Source organism: Phyllopteryx taeniolatus, chromosome 20 (assembly GCF_024500385.1).
Source record: "Phyllopteryx taeniolatus isolate TA_2022b chromosome 20, UOR_Ptae_1.2, whole genome shotgun sequence".
In the NCBI taxonomy this organism is placed as follows: Eukaryota; Metazoa; Chordata; class Actinopteri; order Syngnathiformes; family Syngnathidae; genus Phyllopteryx; species Phyllopteryx taeniolatus.
Window position 1 is genome coordinate 1,833,801 of NC_084521.1, and position 24,344 is coordinate 1,858,144.

The following is a 24,344-nucleotide window of genomic DNA, read 5'->3' on the forward strand; positions in this document are numbered from 1 at the left end:
GGGATTCTGTCATACATATATTAAGTACTCCACTTAGTCAGTCCTCCTTTTCCTAAACATCACACTGACAGCTCACCAACGTTTCATTACAGGACATCCATTTCTCGTCAGATTTTAAACCAATCAAAGTTGACATGTTCCTCTTATGAGGGCCGAGTGAGCAATTTGTTTTTCCATGTAAAGGATTTTCGGGATCCGATATAGAAGGCAAGACCAAGGACAGACACAGTGATGTCAACGTTGATAAGTTTCCGATCGTATTGGCCTGACCACTCATAGTGGCTAAATTGTGTATTTGGATAGTGCCCTCTTAAAATTGCATAGGCCTATTTTTTTTTTTTTTTTTTTTTTGGTCATTCCACCGATTTCCACAATTCCGCAGCTCCCAAAGTTAGCAACATTAATTTTTTTTCGGTGTTTGTCATCAGTACAAAAAAGAAATCTACCATCTTGGTTTGAAGTGGCCATTTTAGGGTACATTCAGCCATTTCCATGTGTGCTTGGCAGATAAATGACAGAGATTTTGTTTCCATCAATTGTGTGTGGGCAGAGCATGGCAGCGAAATTCATCGGCACAAATGCGAATAGGTTGAGAACATGACAGGGTAGAATTGTGTTAACTTTAGATGTTTTTAATGTCTGTCCGCGGGTTGATCGCATTAGTGTAAACACAAAACACAACGACGATAGTGTGCGTTTAAACTTGGTTTCAGAACTTCTTAATGAGGAAAATATTTGACGCCTCAGAAGTCTGTGAGTGTCTAACTTCACCTTGTCTTGTTTCTAGGATCGGCTTTTCTTTTGACTGTTGTGTAGCGTACAGGCTAAAACTCCTTTGTATTCTCAGCACTCAGATCAATCACAGACATTTATTTATGTGTGTGTGTGTATATATACATATATACATATATATATACATATATATACATATACACATGTATACACATATACACATCTATATGTATATATATATACACATCTATATATATATATATACACATCTATATATATATATACACACATCTATATATATATATACACATGTATGTATATATATATACACATCTATATATATATATATATATATACACATGTATATATATATATATATACACGTATATATATATATATATATATATATGTATATATATACACATATATATATACACATATATATGTATATATATATACACATATATGTATATATATACACATATATATATACACATATATATGTATATATATATACACATATGTATATATATATATATATATATATACACACGTATATATATATATATATATATATATATACACACATATACACATATATATATATATATATATATATATATATACACACATATACACATATATATATATATATATATATATATACACACACACATATACACATATATATATATATATATATATATATACACACATATACACATATATATATACACACATATATACACATATATATATACACACATATATATACACATATATATATACACATATACACATATATATATACACATATACACACACACACACACACACGTATATATATATATATATATATATATATATATATATATATATATATATATATATATATAGCCAGCTTTTTCTTTTGTTGCTCAGAAGTCATGTTGACGCATTGCCTTTCAAGACGAACACAACTGACACTTTGATATACAGCCGCCATGCACACGCCGACGTTTGTGATATTTTTTGCGGCGCCTTTGTGTGTTCACGAGTCCAACGTGGACAGTTAATGTAGAACATTTTTAGACGCTACATCATAACCTCTCAGTGCTTTGATACGTGATCTTCCAAGAGGGAATAATTCATTACAATGTTGCTTTTCCTGCCGTTTGTCTCCTCCAAAGGCTGCTCTTAAACGCAGGGTCAACCGGTCATTACTATGGTAATGGAATGCAAAGGCCAGCGGCTCTGAGCCAAGCATTGATTCGCGGGGGAATTGACGCGCTGTCACCACGGCTGCGCCCCTCTCCATTGAGATAAACAACAACAAAAAAGAGAGAATCGATCCCCGAGCCTTAAAAGTGGCTAAAAATGATGATTTCCCATAAAGTTGAGGCGATCAATTAAAAGTCAAGCAGTGTTGAGAATTGGCGATGTCTTTCCAACATGCAATCATTCATATTGAATTCATCTGAGAGGGTCTGAGCGGGTGCAGGAGGGGTGAAAGTTAATCACAGCTCTCAGTCAGACTGCATTGAAGCGCGTCTTCATTTTGTCGGCAGTTAATCATAAACATTTTCCCCTCGCCAGCTGCTTCAAGGTCAGCAGTCTGAGTTTTGCGCGAGGGTTTTAAACGGACCGTCAAGGCGTATGCTGCCGTGATTTAAACCTTAAACATCCTTATCAAGAGTATTTGATTAATTGATTACTTTTTGTTCCTTTCAAGATTCACGTTGTCTTTAGAAAATGGAAAGATGAGATTGAAAAGCAGTCGAACAAAACAGAAGTTTATGACATCTCGAGTAAGATTATATTCTCTGCAAGAAATAACTTGAAACATAAGCTTTTGGGTCGGGTCTTGGTCGCTTACGCTCACAGATAGGGACGGTTCACTGTCGTAAAATATTCCAAGAGAGCCTAATAAAGTAAAGGTTGTGTTATGTACAATATGTGTAATTAAACTTTTTCAGTTCACCAAACCAAAATATACTGTTCATATTAATGCCACAACTGTACCTAACAAAGCTGTATTTGTACACATATTTCAGACCTTGAATATTTTCAGAGATATTTCTAATATTTTGCTCTCTTCACGAGCTTTGGGAGTCACGTACAGCAGCAAAGTGTTTTGCATTTTGCCCATGTTTTGTTGTTTTTCTATCATGACTGCAGCATTCATGAGCTTGGGGATGGTGCGGCAGTGACCTTCACTGGAGGGATGAAGGTCATGGGAGGATTGTGGAGGGCTGACTTAACCCCCCTCGCCAGACAGACGCAATGAATTTGGGCCGCCATTGCGAGCCAGTTGCATCACGTTTTGGGATATTTGCGGGGCGTCACTCTTGATTAGATTTCTCTTGTTGTGACGGAACGAATGCCAGCGAGACGCGCCGGCTTCTTCCTTATCAAGCAAACAACAAATAGACATAAAGAACATCCAGCGCACATTTCTCGCAAACAAAGACGGATGGATGTTGGGAGTCTGGGGAATTTGTGTGCTGCTATTTCTACCCGGCTTCTAAATGTTTTATGGTAGCGACAAACGCTCATTTGTTGCTTGTCATTATGGCTTGTAATGACTATAAAGTCAATACAGGACAGATAACAGCACTAGCAACCATTTTTCCAAATGAAAACGGATAATAACGATGAGTTTTAGCCATTCGTTTCCTCGATAATAAATGGAGAAAACATAAAGATCGAAAAACGAGCCTCGAAGTGAATGTTTTTGGAAAAGACGCAATTATTGTAAGCCACTGGCGTACTGCCTACTAGTTCGGCGTTAGTGAAAAGCTGATATTCACGCGGGATCGGGACCAAGCCCTGCTGCAAATAGCGAAAATATGCGAATAAAAAGGGTTTATTTATTAAGGGTTTATTTATTTACTTCTCCCGCCATTCTGTGTTGAAAGCAATTGTCACTGTCTAGCAAGTATTCTATATCAGAGGCTGACGCCACCATGTAGCTAATTATCTCTTTGTGGGAAGCCAGTTTGCTGTCTTAAGTGTGAATTTTAGCACCAGAATTTTTGCTGTCCAAAAAGTGTTTTGTCATATAATTAGTTATTTTCCAGGAAGCCACTTTTTCAGGGTTCTGTGTGAAGTTTAGCAACTGACACTCACTTGTCTGTCACTGTTGTGTTGAAAGCAATACAAGAATTTATTCACACCAGACACTTGCGCTGATGTTGCAGTGTAAGTTAGCAAAGCTTGCAAGTTAGCAGGAGCCTTGGTGGGTTTGCTGTTGCTGCTTAATAAGTGAGCTGCATCAAAGGGGAGCGACTCCATGTTTACTGTACGCAATTGCCCGATGAATATTCAGCAGAGAAACATCAAAGTGGGCCTTCCCAAGTGCACCTCAGGTCGGAGAAGAAGCGTCGCTAGAAAATGTGTCACAATGAATGAACCAAGAAGCTGTTTGTGTGCCAGCTCAGCCATTTCTCTAACGGCCGCCGGATGCTGCGCTAGCTCGCTCTTGGCTCACACACGCGTCGCCTATCCGTCGCCGCCGGCTGCCTCGCGCTCTCGTCACGTCGGGCGGAATTGAAGGCTTTGAGGCACCGGGAGGGTCGGGTATCCGGATTAGAGATGAGGCGTTTCTGGCGGGAAGTAAATAAATAAGCCGCCGTGTGAATGCGTGTGCCGGCGAAGTGCGGAGGCGTCCATCTGAGGGCGAAATACTGAGGAGAACAGTGCCCATTCATCAAATCGGAATTGTATTAATACAGTGAACGCCCTGCTATAATATACTGTTTTATATACAGTGCAACCCCGCTATTCGCAGGGGACTAGGGACCGGGCCGCACCACAAATAGCGAAAATCTGTGGATAATTGCATTGCTTTTTTTTTTGTTTTGTTTTGTTTTTTTTTTAAGCCCAAAGGTTCCTTGAATAAGCGGGTGGTTGGTTCCCCGCCCAAAAAGAAAAAACACATTCAAATAATTGAAAACAAAAAATTGGAAAACAAAATTAAAAAAAAATCACGTCTAAGTGAATCCGCGGGTGGCGAACCGCGAGTATGCGGGGGTCCACTGTAATAGAAGTTTGTAGCTGTCTATAGAAGCCACAAGATGGTGGCAAAGGATTTTTTTTGCATTAGACAAGGCTATGGCTTGACAAGATGAAGCTCCTCCCCTCAGTTCAATGGAGTTGCTTGGCACCAAGATGCCACCAGATAGCGACAAATCATTTTCATATTCGACATGGCTTCGGCCTGTGCACGAAACATCTAATAGGTTTAAAAAAGTTTTTCCCCAAATAACAGAGGATAGGAACCCCCCCCCCCCCCCCCCCCCCCCTCATTCCTCCCTCCAAAACTGCGAATAGGCTCAATGCGCAAATTCCAAACCGCAAATATGCGGGTATTCACCATATTGTTATTTTGGGCTGCTGAGCTTGTGCTGCTTTAGTAACACCACCTTTTAGCTAATGGGCATTTGCTTCATGTCCCAAATCATGAACAAAACGTTTTCAGACAAATGTTGTTCGGGTTCATAAGCAATGCTTCAGTTCACGAACAGTTACAGCCTCCATGCAGAGCTGGACCAGATTCATTCTGTTTCCGTTCATTTGAATGTGAACAATTTCTTCAGTTACTAAAAATGTTGGTTTACGAACAGAGAACGAATGAAGCTCATGAACGAACAGTGATGGACCGTCTCGGTCAGCAAGGCCTTTCTTGTTGGCCGAAACACTAACATACATTTCTAATCTATATTACATTTATTTCGTGAAATTGTAATAATTTATTTCCAGCGATTTATTCTCTTTATTTGGTAGCATTTCACCTGGCTGGACTGCTTCCAGTTCGTGAATATTTGATGAAACTTCAGCAGTACATACAGGTGAGAAACTGAAACTAAAGTATCCATCACATGTTGGATACACTATCATCAATATTTTTACCATTGTTGATATTGATATTTGAATCAATCCACCCAACACTACTGTTTAAATAAGTAACATAATTACGAAATGAAGGCAGAAATCAGTACGAAAACATAAATAATGAAAGTAACGTGAACTAAATACAAACGGTGCTCGGGCCAATGAGACATGTAACTTTCTAAGATACTTAAAACTTAATAAAAAACGATTTGAATGCTCTTTCAGTCATAATCCACAGTGGATTTGTCAAAAAAAAAAAAAAATGACATTACCAGATAACTAGCAACCCTTTATTGCTCAGTGACTGTTTTTCTCAATGTCTTTATGTCGCAAAGGTGTTCTCTGTCAATTGACTGTCTGCTGTCGTACTAGAGCGGCTCCAACTACCGGAGACAAATCCCTTGTTTGTTTTTTTGGACATACTTGGCAAATAAAGATGAGGACGAGAAATGGCAAGATCCGAAAATGACAACATAAATTGATTGCTTGTTCTGGGCTCCTTGCTGTCCTGTCACATTTTGGTATAACAATGCCAAAGAACAAAAATCAAAGCAAACATCCATGCAAGGTAACAATACTCAAAACAAAGCTAAAAATTTTTTTCTTTGCTTGTCTTTTCACAGTTTGTTCTTTGTTCCCTGCATGGAAAATGTGCCGAATTAATTTCTCAGCGTGCTGTAATTTCAACTTGATAAGCATGTTATGTGGTGTTTTTCTGGCGCAGTTTTTCCAAATTTCCATTTCTAGCTTGACTCAATGGATAGCAGCAAAATGCAGCCTAACAATAAACCGTCTGAACAAGTTTCCAAAGTGCAATCTTTACTTTGGCGGGCACCTTTTTCCATATAGAAGATTTAAAGCGCAAGCCAGAGTCCAAAGGGCTTTCCAGGTTAAATAACAACTATAACAAGAAAAGAACAGAGCTATTCCAATAAATTCTCATCAAATATTCAAGAGGTTGGCTCGCACTAAATAGAGGCAGACAAAGCCGAACGTTCCCTTTTAATTAATAGCAATATACTGGATGAAACCAATATTTAATGTTTAACTACCATGATTTAAAGCTTTATTTCCTCGAGTATCTCTCTCAAAACAACATGAAAGAAAAACATTTAATAAAATGTTTGCTTGGACAGGTGAATCTTAGCGGTGTTTAATTTGAGATTATGCTCGCTGACATTTAAATTTAAATCCGGCGCATATCCCCGCGGGCTCAGGATGTGCGTGACGAGTCCATCACAGAAGGCTTTTGTCCATTTCAACCATTTTCTCAGGTCAACGACGGCCCCTCAAGAGCTTAACTATTTCCCACTTTATTAGTCATAAAACTGCACTGATTGTATTACTCATATCAGGCCAGAGTACTTAAAGGTAAAGGATCGCTGTTGATTTCCCTCGAGGCAGCAAAAGCAACTTTATTTAATCTCATTCTTTTTGCCCCTCAAAAGCCTCAAAGTGAAGGTCCGTCACTGGACATGACACTGAGTATACGGCATCAAGTCACGTGACCCCACCGCAGCTGATTTGCGATGATGTTCCGACAAGACGAAGGCCCTCATCAAAGATTTAGCGGGAGCACTTTGGATGTTTCAGCGTCACCGCTGAGGATTTGTCAGCCGGTCCGATTGGTTTTTATTACCTCAGTGGACACATTTAATAGCGGCGTCACATTCAATTCATTTCTAAAGCAGCGAAGGAGCCCAGAGTTGTACCATAAAAGGCTAAATTACAATGTACATCAAACTCCCCGCCAGCAAAGCCGCTACTTTAATTCCTCGGCCGTTCCGTCGATGTCTAATGTATTTTTAAGTAGCGTTAGCAACTTCCTCCTGAGTTTGTTCGCAGGTTGCGGCTGAGCTGCTGTCTCGAAAATAAATGTAATAATTCGCGTCCCACCACATTTTGATGCGTCTGCGCCTCCAAATGTGTTGCCGTTAATTGCCTGGAAGTAAACCTGGCGTAATTTCACTGAGGGTTTTATCTTACAGTCAGTCAACAACGAGAGCGTGGGCATTCGTGGCCCGGCTCCGATGGTGCTTCAGTTCATTAGATTGTTTGGGTTTATTTTTTTACCCCTCTTGAAATCACTTTGTTTCTCCTTATTATCAAAGCGAAACCATACTTATTTGCATCATCATCATTTCCAATTTGTGTTTTTCTGTCGAACATATCATCAGCTATTTGTTGAAAAATGTGTTTTGTAATGTTTTACATGTCGCTAGAGGGCGCCAAAGCCCTGTCTAAAATGGGAAGGTAGTGCATCAGTGTTTTTCGTATTTCTGGGGGGACCTATCCTATAATGGGGGGTGGGGGGGGGGGGGAATTAGCCTCGTGTAATTGAAAATAAGCACTTTGCTGGATCTATTGGCAATTACCAAACTTTTTCGGCGAGTGTCAGTTACTTGGTGGTTTTCGCTATTGGCGACAGGGCTCAGTCCCAATCCCCCTCGAATAGCGACGTTATACTCGATGCTGAAGTGATATTTTTTTATATTCTTTGTACTTTTACAAGTCTCACTGCTGCAACCTGGGCTGCTCGCCCTCGCCTCGGTGATGGATGAAGGCGTGTCTTCCAATGTGCCTTACAAGCCAAAGGAGGACTAGCGCAGCACTTAGCACTTTGGCGCGACTGCGTAATTAATGAGACTTTTAACGGTTTAATTTGACAGCCGTGGTCATAAATGTGCAGATGTCGGGTGAAGGTGGTTCTTTCCTGAAGTTGTGGGTTATTTCTTCTTATTTCTTTTGAAATAATTATTGCCGGTTGTCATAAATGACTGACGACAGGAGCAATGTCATTAATTATTGGACGTATTGTGTGCACTTGACCCAGCGTGCATCCAGTTTTTGTTCTTTTAACCCTGTGGTTTCTTTGTAGTCATTGTGTTCATTTCCATATTGCAAGGTGATGGTTAGAACAATAACCGGCAATGGACTGTCGCATTCCAGGAATTGTTTGACACATCGACATTGTTTGCGTGCATCTGCCTTTGTGTGAGCAAATGTGATTTTTCTTTTTTTAACACTGTGGCTCACTTTTTTAAATTTCTATTGTGTACTGTGCAAGTTATGTTGAATAATTGTCAGGGAGCTGTCAGGTTCCAGTAATTGTATGACACGTACCAATGTGTGCTGTGGACTTTTTTGACTACGGATAATTTCGACAAATCTATTTATTTCAAGTGAAAGTGTGGTATGCTTTCCACTCGTGGTCCGTGAAAGAATCTTTGCAAGTACAAGTATCGTTCGGTTGTATTTAACTTTAAAGTTCAACACATTTGCATTTCGTCTTTAAGAACTCTTTATTGAAGTAGAATTTTTATTCAACTTTTGTCTGCAGTATATTCTAACTGAATCATTATTTTAGTTTTTCTATATCTTAGCACAGTGTTCAAACTGTGCATAATTTTACAATTCCTTACAATAATACGAAATATACTTTTTACGAATGTCTAATTTTTGATGAACACTACCTAATTCATGTGTTTTAAAGTTAGGGATGATGTTGGTACTTGGTATTTTTTAAGCGTTGGAAGCACCGCCTCAAACAATCCAAACAGCTGACGCATCGCCTCGTGTGAGCACTCCCGAAAATAAAACGCCACCATGACAGCTCAATGACTGAGCGATCTCGACCCGGCATCAACAAGCCGCTTTGGTATTTATCGGAAATAAAGGGTCAACTGAAGTCATCAGGGCGAAATGTCACAGGGCGCGCTAACCTTTTCCCACACGCTGGCCTTTGAGTGGCAAGATGGAGAGTGATCCCGAGGAGGCAGAGTCACGTCTAATGAGGTCTGACGCCGTCTTTGTGACACAAATTAACTTCGGGTTAGTGTTGAGCTACCTTGGATGGACCAACGAACAACACAGACATCAGCACAAAAGGCTACCTAACCTTGGAAGTGAACTACTCCAGCCTTTCAAATGTTTTTTACTTCAAACCATGAAAAGAAAATTACAGTGGAACTGTCCCTACGGCGGTGACGTAAACTGAATTTGTACGTAAATGGGAACTCACATCTAATCATTAATTTACGCTAACGCGGTAATGAACTCACAATTACAGGTAAATATTTGTATGAAAAACACTTCGAGGCCATAAATTTTAAAAAAAAATTTACGATGACAAACTAGTTTATTGCACACTATTCATAACCTTGAAACCTGGTTGGTCAGGAATGTTGTACACCGAGGATCCCCTGTAATCCATACATATTCAATTTCTGGGAATTACAGGAGCATGTACACGTTATTACATACAATTTCAGAAATTCTGTCTTTACAATGATGATAATGCAAACTTATGAACACTGTTCCAATGTGTTCTTTATCGCGTTTGTAGTTTGCACTGTATAATATTGAGCGCTGCTCCTAATAATGCTGCTCCTCTTTCCTCTGGTAAACGAGTTGCAGCAGGGAGCTTGGTGCGTTGTTAAATCCACGTGAGGATTTGCCCCCGCGTGATTGGAGGGGTGTGCAATGATTAGGTTGGGAATAGTCCAAGTCAGATGCCGCGTTGCATACGCAAAGCCTGCTCATGTCCAGTTTGCCTCTGTGCTGCCAATGAAGCCATTTGGTGGCATTTTTGTTTTTCTGACTTTAACACTGTGACAGCGCCCATGCATTATCGCCGCTCTTACATTTACATAGACGCCAAGAAATCTTCGCCCTGTCGCTTCTGCGGAAGATAAAATAGCATAAGACTTTATTAATCCCTGAAGGGAAAGTAGTCAGCGGTGGTGTGCGCATATTTGTTTGGAGGTGTCCTTAAAGAACCCGTCGCCGCTGAGGACATTTTCACAGTGTTTGCATTTAAGGAACTCGCCGTCTCCTTCTTTTAGTGCCTCGTAGAGTCCAAGGTAAATTGAGCATCACTTCAAATTGAACCTGTAAAACTCTTCCTACGATTGTGCCGTCTCTTTCTTTTCAAATCGCTCGGCTGAAAGTCCCCGTCGGGACAGCGGCAAAGGAACAAGAACAGGAAGTAGCTACCGACCAAAGTAAAACCCATAAGACTGTAAAAGGTGGCTTAATAGAGGGCAAAAAGTACTTGGATATGCTCCTTCTCTGAACTTTGTTGTCCTTTCCGAATAAATTTTACAAAAGAGATACAAAACCACACATTTAGAATTAATCCATTGATTTTGGCTGAAATTAGGTCAATTGGGGTGCTTTTTTTTTATCTTTATTGAATAAAATAAAACATCATGTACAATAACGCTTCCATCTCCAAATGTTCTTTGAACTTTGGGGCGTATTTTTTGTCAAAATGATGGTCGTACCCTGGTGTTCAAATGTCAAGGTAGTACAACAATGTAACAAAAACTGAAAGCAGTGACCTGCCAAAATAAAAACAGTAAGACTGCCAAACGTGGTTGTACAAACTCAATGGTCTGAACAAAATTCTTCTTCTTCACTCAACACTCATCCTCAGAATAACTCACAAAAAGCCAAATAAATTTAAAAAAAACAAAAAAAAACAGCCGGCACGGTGAACGACTGGTTAGCACATCTGCGTCAGAGTTCTGGGGACCGGGGTTCAAATCCCAGCCCTGCCTGTGTGGAGTTTGCATGTTCTCCCCGGTGCTTGCGTGGGTTTTCTCCAGGCACTCCGGTTTCCTCCCACATCCCAAAAACATGCGTGGTGGGTTGATTGAAGACACTGAATTGCCCATAGGTGTGAATGTGAGTGCGACCGGTTGTTTGTTTATGTGTGCCCTGCAATTGGCTGGCGACCGGTTCAGGGTGTACCCCGCCTCCCGCCCAAAGATAGTTGGGATAGGCTCCAGCACACCTGTGACCCGCGTGAGGAGAAGCGGTGGAGAGAATGGATGGATGAAAACAAAAACAAATACTTGCAGAATCCTTTCATACTGGATGAAACTAGATCATCTGAGGTGCATTCTTTTTTTTTTTTTGTCATTGCTGTTGAAAATAAAACATCACAAAATGCAGTTTCTATTACAACAGTTCTATTTTCCAACCAAAAATGATGGCCGTATCCTCCAAATTGTCCACTTTTTGGAGGCGTTTATACTTCAAGGTCCCAGGGCATCTGTTTCTCTCGGCTTGAGGTATCCTTGAGCACGTTAAATTGGGTTCATACTTTATGTGACCGCCGCAGTGAGAGAGTCAGCAAAACGGGACTGTGGGGTTTCAGTGCCGTCAGGTGTGCAAGTTCTTTGGGCCAATATTGACATCGACTTTCAGCCAGTAACAATCAGCAGGAGGCTGTAGCCCAAGGGTAAAGACATGATCGATTAATTTGCTCATCACCGGGCCCTCGACTGTAATCCCCCGCGAGTAATCGATGGCCCCTTTAAAATGTTTATAATTGGCAATATCAATAGATTAAACCATAAATATAGCACAAACTGCGAACTCTAAACAGCTTAATTTTATTTCCAAAATTACCTTGAAAAATGAATGGCTAACATATTTGAATAAAAAAAAAAATGCCATGTGTATATCACATGGGGCGAAGACTCTCTGTAACTTCCGCTATCAACCCAAGCTAAATCTAACTTCTCCCAGCATTGAGAGCTGTTTTTTTTTTTTTTTTTGTCACTTTATTTGACTTCCTTAACAATTACTGAAGGGATAGGGACAGAGCCCTGCTGGGAATTGCGAAAAAGCATGAATAGATGCCACAAGATGGTGGCAAAATACCTAAAATGGGGAAGACCATGAAGCATCAACACCATTCTTGAATGTGCACCATCATGAAACCATGACTTCGTCAACGATTGTAGTCGGTAGTTCAATTATTCAACACAAACAAAACACCACTTGAGACTAATTAATGGTATTAGTTAGCAAACTAGCCTAAATAATGCTAACGCAAACTGACGTGACATTACACATGGACAAACAAATATATGTACTAGTATTTTATTTCAAATGGTATAAAGTCATTAAACTCAACTTTTGGTATTTACACACACAATAAATATGAACTATTAGTAGCTGCCACCAAAATAGGACATCTCAAATGCAGACGAAAAAACGCCATCAATGAACGAAAACAAACAACACCAAAATTCCACCAGTTGTTGCCAAAGTTATAATTTAATCATTTGGCCTGAGCACAAAAACAGTGAATCACTAAGATTTTCAGCGAAAAACAGAGGAGAGCTTCCCCCCAAAAATGTGCGACTAGGCACGTGTCAGAGAGTTTTTCAGCGAATAACTAAGGATAGGTCCCAAAGAAAAGAAAATCAATCAATCAAATCAGTGAATTTGCGAATAGTTTAACGCAAATATGCATGGGACTACTTTACGGCTTTCAGTTGCGAGGTGAAGCACCCAAAACCCCCGCCCTCACCCATCCTGCCGCCCTCTCACAGTTGAAGTCATAAGTGTGGAAGTGATGGCCCAGAAAAGAACACTTTCAGAGGAGGTAATCAGAACCATTAATCATAGCGCCGCAGCTCGTCTTCCCATTGGCTGAGCAGAGAGTGGGTCAAGGCCGCAGATTGCGCCGTTGCCGCGCCGGGTGAATTTGCATTGCCCGCCACCCGCTCAAGGCCGTTAGGGGGCTGATTTGTAGCGGCCGTCCTGCGAAATCAACTGAGTTGTACTTCTGCAAGGTAAACGATGAAAGGACTCGAGGCTGTCTAACCCACTTAAAGTGGAAGCCCCGCTCGTAGCAGAGTCCAAATGACGTTATTAATGACGTTATTATTTCACGTCCAAAGTAGTTTATCAGTGTTTTGCTACTTGAAAGAGTTCAGTTGGGTAGCAAGTGTCAAAACGGGAGAGTAATGATTTAATTTTGTTCAAGAACACGCGTTAAAAAAATTTATAAAAAAAAAAAAAAAAGCAAAAAAATACCCCAAAAAAGTAATCAGTCCAATGAAGAAAACATTTGGCTCCGATATTTTTTATATTTAAAGTTTCAAGTTATGTTCAATAACAATCAGTATCATATGATTCTTTCATACTGTATATTCAAATATAATTTTACATAATAGCATGGTTAGACATGCTTATAATACTATATATTTACACATGCATAAACAGTATATTTTATTATGCCATGTAAGTATATATTATTATGCTGAGATCAATCCAAGTCACCGCACTTTGAATCTTGGTTGATTCCTTTCAGTCGCATGATCAGTCAGCCACTTGACTTCGGACACTGAGCATTAGTCAAAGAGCAGCAAAACAAAACAACAGTCACCCCGAGCACTTTTTGGATGACTCGTATTTGGCGGCGTTCCGAAGCTCATGTTTACACCTTTTTTGGCACAGGCTAATACATGGAACACCGTGAGGCCATTAGCCTAATCGCTGCTGCGTGACACTGCACTGCAAATGTCCCTCCCCCTCGTTTTTCTTGTGTACAAGACTGATAGCTGACTAAAAAGTGCTGTGTCGCCACTGCTGGCAATAGTGCTGACAAACTCTCCTGATGCCGGATAATGCAATTTCTCACGCTGGCCAAAGAAGTTGAGGCTCCAGAGCAAACGCCAATTACAAGGGGGAGCGTAAGGGTCACCGCAGCCGAATTTGAAATGGCAGTAGTGCATGTCAAAAAAATCTGCCCGCTGTCATCTACTTATGTCTGACAAGGTGGAAAAACATGTGCCAACTTATTCTTGTTTAGTCTGAAAATGTGCTTTTTGGAGTCCAACACAACCCTTTCTCCATCCATCCATCTGTTTTCTTTACCGCTTATCCTCACTGGGGTCGCGGGCTGCTGGAGCCTATCCCAGCTATCTTCGAGCGGGAGGCGTGGTACACCCTGAACCGGTCTCCAGCCAATCGCAGGGCACATACAAACAAACAAACAACCACTCACACTCACATTCACACCTATGGGTAATTTAGAGTCTTCATTTAACCTACAACGCATGTTTTTGGGATGCGGGAGGAAACCGGAGTGCCCGGAGAAAACCCACGCAGGCACGGGGAGAACATGCAAACTCCACACAGGCGGGGCTGGGATTTGAACCCCGGTCCTCACAACTGTGAGGCGGATGTGCTAACCAGTCGTCCACCGTGCCGCCACCCTTTCTCATAAACCTTAAAAAAATAATAAGAATAATTTGGCCCGCTTGTGTCAATATATCAATCACATTAATTTGAAAATATTGAACAACAAATGTATATCATAAAAAGCAGAAAATAAGGCCAGCAGAGGATTTATACTAGATGTAAAAATTCGACAAGTTTGTCAGTAGTAATTCCAATGCAGTTTTCCTGGTGGGATGTCATAAATTCACCAAGTTTTCTGTAATGTGCCATATGACTGTGCCGTTAGTCATTATGTCAGCACCAGGTGTCACATTCTTGGCTGCTTTCTCGTGATAGCAACGTGGGGGATTATTCACAGGCCTAGCACATTTTTATCATCTGTGACTTGTTGTTTCTCATGGAGCTGTAAGCACCTCTGCTCTCATTCGGATCGGAGTGAACCCACGCCGGTTCATATATTTGACCGTTTTCAGATGGAATGACGAGCCGGGGGAGCTCCGGGTTAAGCCACTGTGACTCTTGAGGGACGAAAATCGTATTAGAAGACTGCACCGAGCTCGTCATCCATTCAAGCCTTTGTTTTGGATCAAATCCCAAGAAAGCTTTACCGCTTAATGGCAAACAAATAGCAGAAAAGAGGCACAAAAGCAGAGGCGGAAAACCAAAGACAAGGTAGAAAATTACCCACAATACCTTTGGCGAGGCATATCTTTGCAGTATCTTATCACCTCCCAAGCAGACAAACAGATTAGTATGGACTGGTTGAAGTGGGAAAAAGATAGCAGATGTTTGTATTTACCCAGCGGAGCCATTTATCACGATAAACACAGTCCAGGAGACGCGCCACGCAGGACTAATCGAAGGCGATCAATGAAAAAGGGCCAAACAGGCCGAAGCCAGCAAATATCAAAGGTTGATTCGTCCCTGTGAAGAGCGAAGCCTGACACAATGGGAAGTCGGCAGAACTTTTGCAAACCTTTCCTTTATCTAAGTAAAATGACAATCACGGATAATGATAATCTGCAAAGCTAAGTGAGTCACTCGTGAAGAAAAAAATGGCGCCAAAGTGAAGTCAAACTCAATTGATTCCATTATGTGCAACATGCTTTTTTGTACCTTTAAACATGGCTGCTACGCTAAAATCCGCTGTGTCCCCACTGAGGGGTTTACAATCTTTGGAGACCAACGACTTGCTAAAAAAAATGTCTGCACTAACCTTTGCCTAAATGAAGCTCTGCAACTTACTTCAACACAGTTCATTCGGACCAAGATGGTGGCAAAGCAATGCATTCCTTTGGCCTAAGCACAAAAACATCGAATAACGCCTAATAGCTTCCAAAAAGAAAATCTGCAAATGTGAATTTGCAAATGCCGAACCACAAATATATCTGGGTTCATTGTACTCCTATTAAAAAAAAATACATATATCATCAACAACCTTAGTTGGGCACTTACTCTACCTTACGTTGGGCACCTAGCAGTTAGCAACTGATCAACTTCCACTGGCTATAGTGATGACGACCTTTCTCTGCATCATCTTGAGGAGTTTATCACCCTGCTTTCTCTACCTCTACGTGAATATTTCATCACGCTGCTGTTTGGTGCCATCAGATGGTTGCCAACGTTGACTATGGTTGCATTTGGATTTCTGTTCCTCTCATAGCTTCGGAATAAAAGGAGACATTAGAGCGCACAGCACCGCCAGCCTTACTGCCCACGTCGGGGAGCAGCTGCGTAATCGTTGCTGCAGGCGATTTTAATCGACAGCAATATGGGACCAGCCACAAGGATGTCTCAAAAGCGCAGAAGAGAACCAGCTATTACAAAAGGACTGCGATAATCTCCTGTACCTTTGCCGCAGATTAATCGCAGGCCTGAAATAACGACGAATAGTTTCGGCCACGGACTTCAAAGATACTTGGTTTTGTTCGCCTTTACTTTGTCCTACTTTTGTTTTGTTCAGCTATGCAGTCGTGATGGCCGTTGGCTCGGTTTCAGGACAGAAACTGGGTTGCGAGCGACCTGTGCCAGCCGAGCTTGTGTAAATCTGTAGAAGTCTGCCGGTCCATTTGACAAATGCGATGACACCACAGAAGCTTGAGGGTTGACAGTGACTAAAAACATGGACGACGACACGTAGAGAGAGCCAAAAGTGTCCCTTTTTGACTTTGAAGAGGCCAAATTGTACCTACCTGTAGATCTTCTTGTGTAGAGACAAGTATTGACATTTTCGCTACAGTCTCTGTGTTTTTTAGCCTGATTGGCCACTTTTAATCAAATACCCGATAGTCAGATGTCTCGAAAGTCATTTACCACAATAAATTTTAAATGTTTTCCCTTGCTGAGCTATTGTAGCACCAGAAGGATGTTTGTATTTCATGATGTTTTAGCCTTTAGTCATATTTAATGTGAACACTTTTTTTTTTTTTTTTCTCAAGCCAATTGGAATTCTCTGTGAATAGTCTGGTGAGTGTGGTTTTAACGTCACAATATTTTTTAAATCTTTTTTTATTTTTTAGAAGTGACTTTTAAAGGTTGCTCAGGTGGAAATAAACATCCATCCATCCATTTCCTGAGCCGCTTCTCCTCACTAGGGTCGCGGGCGTGCTGGAGCCCATCCCAGCTATCATCGGGCAGGAGGCGGGGTACACCCTGAACTGGTCGCCAGCCAATTGCAGGGCACATACAAACAAGCAACCATTCGCACTCACATGCACACCTACGGGCAATTTAGAGTTGTCAATTAACCTACCATGCATGTGTTTGGGATGTGGGAGGAAACCGGAGTGCCAGGAGAAATGGAAATAAACAATTGAATCATAAGTATAGCTTAGAATTGTATACGCTTTTCAAGAGACCCAAGGATGCTTGACAAGAATGTCAAACTAAAGATAAAAAGTGGATCTATTTAAAGTAGGCCTGTCTCAAGTAGGAGTATAATAATAATAATGTTACTCGACTATTAGACAGGGCTTTGATGGCAGCATAAAAACAGCAAATTTGCAGGTTTTTTAGCAAATCGCAAAGGATAGCTTTCAACACCAAGTTGTTCTTCCAGCACTTTTCCCTGGAAGACATTCCAGCTGTGTTTGGCTTTAGAAACTGGTGACAATCTCGCCTCACGGATGTCGGCCGCCTCGCTTGAAATAGAAGCTTGTTGGTCTAACCTGCTTCCGTAGCCTCATTCACACTCACACGGCGCAGACAGGTCAACAAGAACACCTGAACTGCATCAAATCCATTCAGTTTCCCTCAGACGGCGGCTCACCTAGCAATCTGGCTGCATATGGTTTGGGATACATATGAAGGTATTAGACTATGTATGCTAGATAGGACATGTATCATATTAAAACATCCCAGTGACCCAACAAATTTATTAGACACGTAAACAAACAGACGTGAGAGTGACTGAGCTTCAATCTCTCGTGGTTAGCATCACCAGCTGAGGGGGAGGAGCCCCCCGAAAGACATTAACAAACTTTACCCCGTGACACAAATAAGGGTATGTTAACATGCCTGTTAATAGGCTGCCATGGCAACATAATTTCCCACTCTAATCCCCCCCTCAAAAAAATAAAGCAGCTGATTGAAAGAAAAAGGAAAGTAAATGATGCAGCAAGTGAGAAAGCAAATCGTCCATTTCACAGCTTACAAAGTCTGGCAGCAAGTGGCACTCGAGCGACGCTTTCGTCTTACCTGTGCAGCTGCGCGCAGACTTACAGACGGCCGCTTCACAGACCGCTGATGGGCAGCTGCTAGGACGCTACGCTGGAGTGCGCATGGCAGCCGGTAGGAAACGGTAAGGAGGAAGGCGCTGGCTGGCGGGGATGTGGCGGCGGTGGCGGCGGTAGCGAAGGGGACGCCTGGGGTGGTGGGCGGCAAATGCTGAATTATAGATGGTGAGAGAGCGAGAGAGAGAGAGAGAGAGAGACCTCTTTGCTGATTTCTCTCACCACAGTGTGAATTATCTTCTGCACGGATCAAATGGCAGCGTCCACGGACGGGCTGCAGATTCCTGTGGAAACGAACGTGGAACAGGCTGGACCGTATAGGAGGAATCACGTTACCAGCCCACATGTGCACAGCCAATCTAATCAAGTCGCAGTGCGCTATAGGACCCCCTTCGGACTCCCTGTCACATCTGTTGCTCGCTCCTGGAAGCGCTTTATTGGGGTTTTAGTGGCCGGACAAATTATTCCACGCTTGTCACAGGTGTTTATGGGCTCCCAGAGAACCTAATGGACGAGATGTAAACATGATATGGAGCCGGCGAGGCGAATTTGTGCCTCGTAAAATGCCGAAAACGCACCTGTTGCCTGCCCAGCGCGGCCCAAAACGTAGCAGCAGTACCTTTTTAAATGTGGCGACTTGATGCTATGCTAACACTAGCTGAGTTCTAACTGAGGCTCTCCAACATTTGGAGGGCCACAAATTACCTTAAGAAGCCCCCCCCAAAAAAATAAAAAAACCTGTTGCAGTTGGCAACTCGTTGTTATGCTAAGACTAGCTAACTAACTGACGGGCTCTCACTTTTGCAGGCCGCCGACTCGCCTTGAAAGGTCCAAATGTAGCAGCGCTATCTTTAAAACTGGCTACCCGCTGCCATGCTAACACCAGCTGTGGCTCTCCAACCTTTAGAGACCCACTGCTCTCCTCAGAAACGCGGTTAACCTGCCCATCACAACCCAAAATGTAACAGCAATACCTTTCATAATTGGCTACTCGCTGCTACACTAACGCCAGCTGTGTCCCAACTGAGGGGCTACAACGTTTGGAGGCCGATAACGTTGCCAATATCCATTTATTCTTAGTGCCCCATGACTCTTCGCTAAAACACACCAGTTGCTTGCTCGTGCTATGCAAAGCTAACACAAGCTGTGTCCCAGTTGAGCTCACTACAGCCTATTTAGTACGAGTGATGATAATACAAAAGTTATTTTCAATGCTGCCTTGGAGGATACATGGCTACAATCACAATTTGGTGTCTAACTATGCGAGTATAGCATGTAGCCACCTAGCATCCTGATCCTGAAGTGCTATAGTGGAAACATGAGTTGACCAGGAACTGAACTGAGGCCTTTGTGTCACATTTATAAAGGGTTGTCATGCCTCTGAAGGTGTCATCGGAGGGGAGGGGGGTCCTGTGCCTCCAAATTGGGTCACGGATAATCTAGGCAAGCTAGCTGCTAGCCAGTACGCAGCTCCAATGGGAAATGATCCGCCCTTTAGCTGCAAAAGTCTGATAATAAGCCACTCGCCTCCCTGGCAGGAATTGATCCACGGCAGCTCTGTGCTGAGAATCCGTGCAAAATAACAGGGTACGTTGGCCGGTGCGGTGTAACAGTGCAATGAAGCGTAGCTAAGAGTCTTCCTTTAACACAGGGGGATCGATACTTGAGGTTCTCAGAATGGTTCTCTACCAATTTAACGCTAAGAGAATGCTCAGTCAGTCTTTCTGCATCGGATATGGCAAGCAATCTTTGAAGATCTGCACTCCGGGTGCAGTTGGAGGCCAATTCTGTCCCCCCTCAGGTCTAATTAATCGACTCCAGGGCCGCTGTTTCCATTTCCAGGGCCATCACAGTACAAGTGTGTTGTCGAGGTGGGGACGTTTTAACCGTACAAAAGCAGAACCTTTGGTAGAAGTGACAAGATGACATTCTGTCTTATGAGATAGAAGATTCATTTAAAAAAAAAAAAAAAAAAAAACAGTTCTTGGGTGATTTAATAAAAGTTCTCTGATACTATTCATCAAAATACACAAAGGATAAAGAATTGCATCTCACTTAAAATCCATTACGCTCACTCTGGTTGAAATCACTCGACTATGGGGAGGCAGTTCTGTGTTACCATGACGACTGGGGGGGAGTTAGGGCAAAAGCGAGGGCCACGACTGGCTAATTCAATTATATCATTCAAGTTAAGCGAGTACAGTAAAGATTTGATAACATTTTGCCTTGTAGTCACTTGAACATGTCAGATATACGCCCAGCCTGACTGCCAAGTCATGGGTGGGGAAACTGGGCATGGCTATTATGTAAATGAGTTGACGAGCTTGCTTACAGACACATTTTGGAAACTAGACAAGGTGCATGTAAATCCATGTCGGCCACTTAGGCAAAATAAATCAATCAATAAAGCGGAGTCCACAACAAGCACCACGAGGTTATACATAATACATAATCGAGCAGTGCTGCTTGAGCACTTTCCACTTTGGTAAACGGTTTTTCTCGTAAAATAAATAAATAAATAAAAATACCCCGTGATCTGGAGCGCCGCAGCGAAGAAGTCTTGTTCCGACACTTTGCTTTTAGATGGCGGCCAGCGTAAAACAGCTCCCGGATGCCTTGTGCTCGCAAAGAGGAGCGACGTTTTATCGCCGCACCCGCTGTGAGCCTCGTCTGTTTACCCAATGCTATCTCCATCCGAAACACATTACGGGCTTGTCTTTTCGTTCACTCGCCACAACAACGCCATTACTTTCCGCTTGGTAAATGGCTTCCCGAGAGCAGCTCCTTGAACACGGCGGCAAAGTGGGAATGCGTGTTAACTTCAGCCCACTGTGGAAAACACGCAATACATTTGTTCTCCTCAAGATGACACGCGTTTGTGTTTGTTGTTCTTAAAAAGCGATGTCACCAACCGCGCAGTGAAGGTACAAGTGCCTGTTGTTTTGTGCTTGTATTTTCGTTTTTTTTTTTTTTTTTGTTCTTGTTCATTTTGAAAAATGTCTTTTTTCTAACCATGGGTCCCAAAAAAAGTGAGTGCGGAGAAGAAGAGGTTGTAGAAAAACATGAGTGAGGCGCACATGCAGTTGAATCAGTGAAGCAGTGCGAGCTCATTGTCGTACTTCTACGATAGTTGCTTTATACTGAAGCAAAATGAGTCGAGAAAGGCAATAACACCAGTCGGTGTGCGGTGAAGACTGTGACTTCCACTCACAGCCCAGGCTAAACTTAACTCCTCTGTGACATCCGTCTGGTATACTTCCTTGACACCAATTATAGTACTACTTTCCTCTCTCGACAGGGTTTTGGTGGCAACATACGGCATCTTGGGTGTTTCAGAAAGAGCACAAAAACGTAAAATGCATAAAAAACTGTCAATAAAAAAAAAATGGTTAAAACCTCTTGCATGGACTTTTTGTGGTTCTTTGTATTAGATATTTTCCTAAATTCACAGTCAGAGGACGGGTGTGCACTCGGCACTAAACGTTGGAGACAGAAAAAGCATCTTCACCCACTGAGAAGATCAGAGAATTCGCTTCAAATTAAACTGCGTGAAAGATGTGCGCTCTTTGCCCCAAACCCTGAACCCTGTCTTGAAACACTATTTGGAATTCTCCTGTTTTGGATAAACGCTGCAATAAGATACAAAAAGCTTCTTGAGTGTGCGCTTCATCAAGTATCCATCGGCGCTCCTGACCAAGCGTCCGTCTCCCTGCCGGGCCTCGGCGGTGATTGGGCGCAAGTTACACCTGTGTTTTCGGCCTTGTTGCTTTTCCGCCTTGTTGAACCTCCCGCCCCCTATCCCCCCGCCGGCCAGCACAACGCAAGCGTGCTGACATGGTTTTAAAATGGCTCTTAAAATATCACCTAACAAAACAAAAACTGCGGTCAGGGTGAAGATATTCCAATTCCGAAAATTGCCACATTGTGGACTTGGCGTCTTTATGAGATGTTGCAATTAAATTGTCACCTGACGCCCATTCTGCAGGAACGTTTATTATTGTTGTTTTTATTTATTTTTTAAGGTTTCAAATGTATATTTTAATGCATGATTTGGAAAAATACGGTCAGGGTGAAGATTTTCCACTTTGTAGTTGGAACAAACGGACATTTTTGGGCCTTGTCTCTGTTGTAAGATTCGAGGCTTGAATTATTGCTTTACAAGCAGAAGCTTTTGGACCTTTGTATCCCAACCATGTCGATTTGTACGTTTAATTTGGCCTGCTATTTTGGAAAACTAAGGTCAGAGTGAAAACATTTTCAACTCTGGTGTGTGGACTTTGGGGAATAAAATGCGATTTTCTTGGAACTCTATAGAAATGTCATTTTTCCTTACAGTTATGAGTCACAGTGCCACCTGCTGCTTTGACAGCCTACAAATGTTATATATTTTTTTAAAAGTACAAGTATCAGCGTACGTGCGCAGATTTGATTCATGCAGTAAATTTGTTTTCCCTTTTTCAATTGTGGCAATTGATCACGGACCGCGTGAGCGCGTCGGGAGGGCGGGATACTGACGAGCAACTAAACTGAGCATCTTTCGTTTAAATACAACAACAATGCTTGCGGCCTGTAAGCTGTTGCCATGGAAACAGTGTTAAAGGGTGGACGGCACCAGACAGCCAATTAGGATTCACGGCGGGAAAAACATCATAATGAATTTTGAGCCAAAGCTAAGGCTTAGAAAAGTGTTTAATTACTAACGCCAACAGCACACAAGTGTATAAGTGTATGGAAATAATTCTGTATCTTCAGTCACTCAAGATCAGCTCAAACGCAAGCATGAAGAGCCCGGTTAATTGTCTTCAGAGTGATGATGCAATGTGCGCGAATAGCCTTTGGAGCAGAAAAAGTTCATTAACAACCCACATTTCATTACATACATTTTTACAGCTACTGTAAAAAATCGGATTATTATTATTTTTTTTCTCTCCAAACAATGATTCTGCAAGAGAGGAGGAAGGCGCTGCTGGTTTTCTGGCACCTCTCAGTCATTAATTTCGAAGATAAACACGGTGTCGCGTTACTCTTCTGCGGCTGCTCAAGGTCACTCAGCAGTCATCGCCGGCATTTTGTCCGCTCGCTCGCTCTTGTGTGCGTCTGCAGGACACCAACATTCGATTCTTACCCGCTATTTTCCTTTGTTTGTATTTCTATTTCCTGTTGAGTCAGTCTTTAGCTCGTAGCATGAACAGAGGGTGGCGAAAGTACTCACACTATGTACTCAAGTAGTACACACTTGTAACAAACAAAAAATTAAAATGCAGATTCTAAAATATACTAGAGTACAAAAGTAAAACTTGCGTAACTGTCAATCATATACAAAACCTCTAATTTATGTGCTAATTATGTAATTTAATCAGATGTGCTAACCAGTCGCACGGTGGACGACTGGTTAGCACATCTGCCTCACAGTTCTGAGGACCGGGGTTCAAATCCCGGCCCCGCCTGTGAGGAGTTTGCATGTTCTCCCCGTGCCTGCGTGGGTTTTCTCCGGGCACTGCGGTTTCCTCTCGCATCCCAAAAACACGCGTGGTATGTTGATTGACGACTCTAAATTGCCCGTTTGTGTGAATGTGAGTGCGAATGGTTGTTTGTTTCCATGTGCCCTGCGATTGGCTGGCGACCAGTTCGGGGTGTACCCCGCCTCCTGCCCGAAGATTGCTGGGATCGGCTCCAGCGCACCCGCGACCCACGTGAGGAGAAGCGGTAAAGTAAATGGATGTTTTAAAGCTATTTATTTCTTTTTAGGCAGTAATTTAATACCTTAACCCTGGTTTGAAATCCTAATTGGAAATGCCAACATCAGCTTTAGACTCATATTTGAAACCCTAAGAATTCCTTGAAACCCTCATTTCAAACCATAACCTAGGCTTCAAACCACATTTTGGATTCCTAACCCAGGTTTGAAAACCCAATTGGAAACACTATTATTGACTTGAAATGCTAACCTGAAACCCTAACCCATGTGTGACCCCCTAGCAATTGCTTGGAACCCTAATTTTCAATCCTAACGCAGGCTTGAAA

General features: G+C 42.1%; 1 protein-coding gene across 1 annotated transcript in view; it reads right to left on the reverse strand.

Moving 5' to 3' along the window:
- LOC133470301 (cadherin-18) overlaps window positions 1–18,729 on the reverse strand; it is a 137,455-nt gene extending 118,726 nt beyond the window's left edge. The window contains exons 1-2 of the mRNA XM_061758519.1: window positions 18,543–18,729; window positions 18,286–18,452 (exon numbers count right to left, since the gene is read on the reverse strand). The gene's annotated coding sequence lies outside the window, so the exon portion shown is untranslated. The remainder of the gene's footprint in view (window positions 1–18,285; window positions 18,453–18,542) is intronic.
- Between the last annotated feature and the right edge of the window lie 5,615 nt (window positions 18,730–24,344).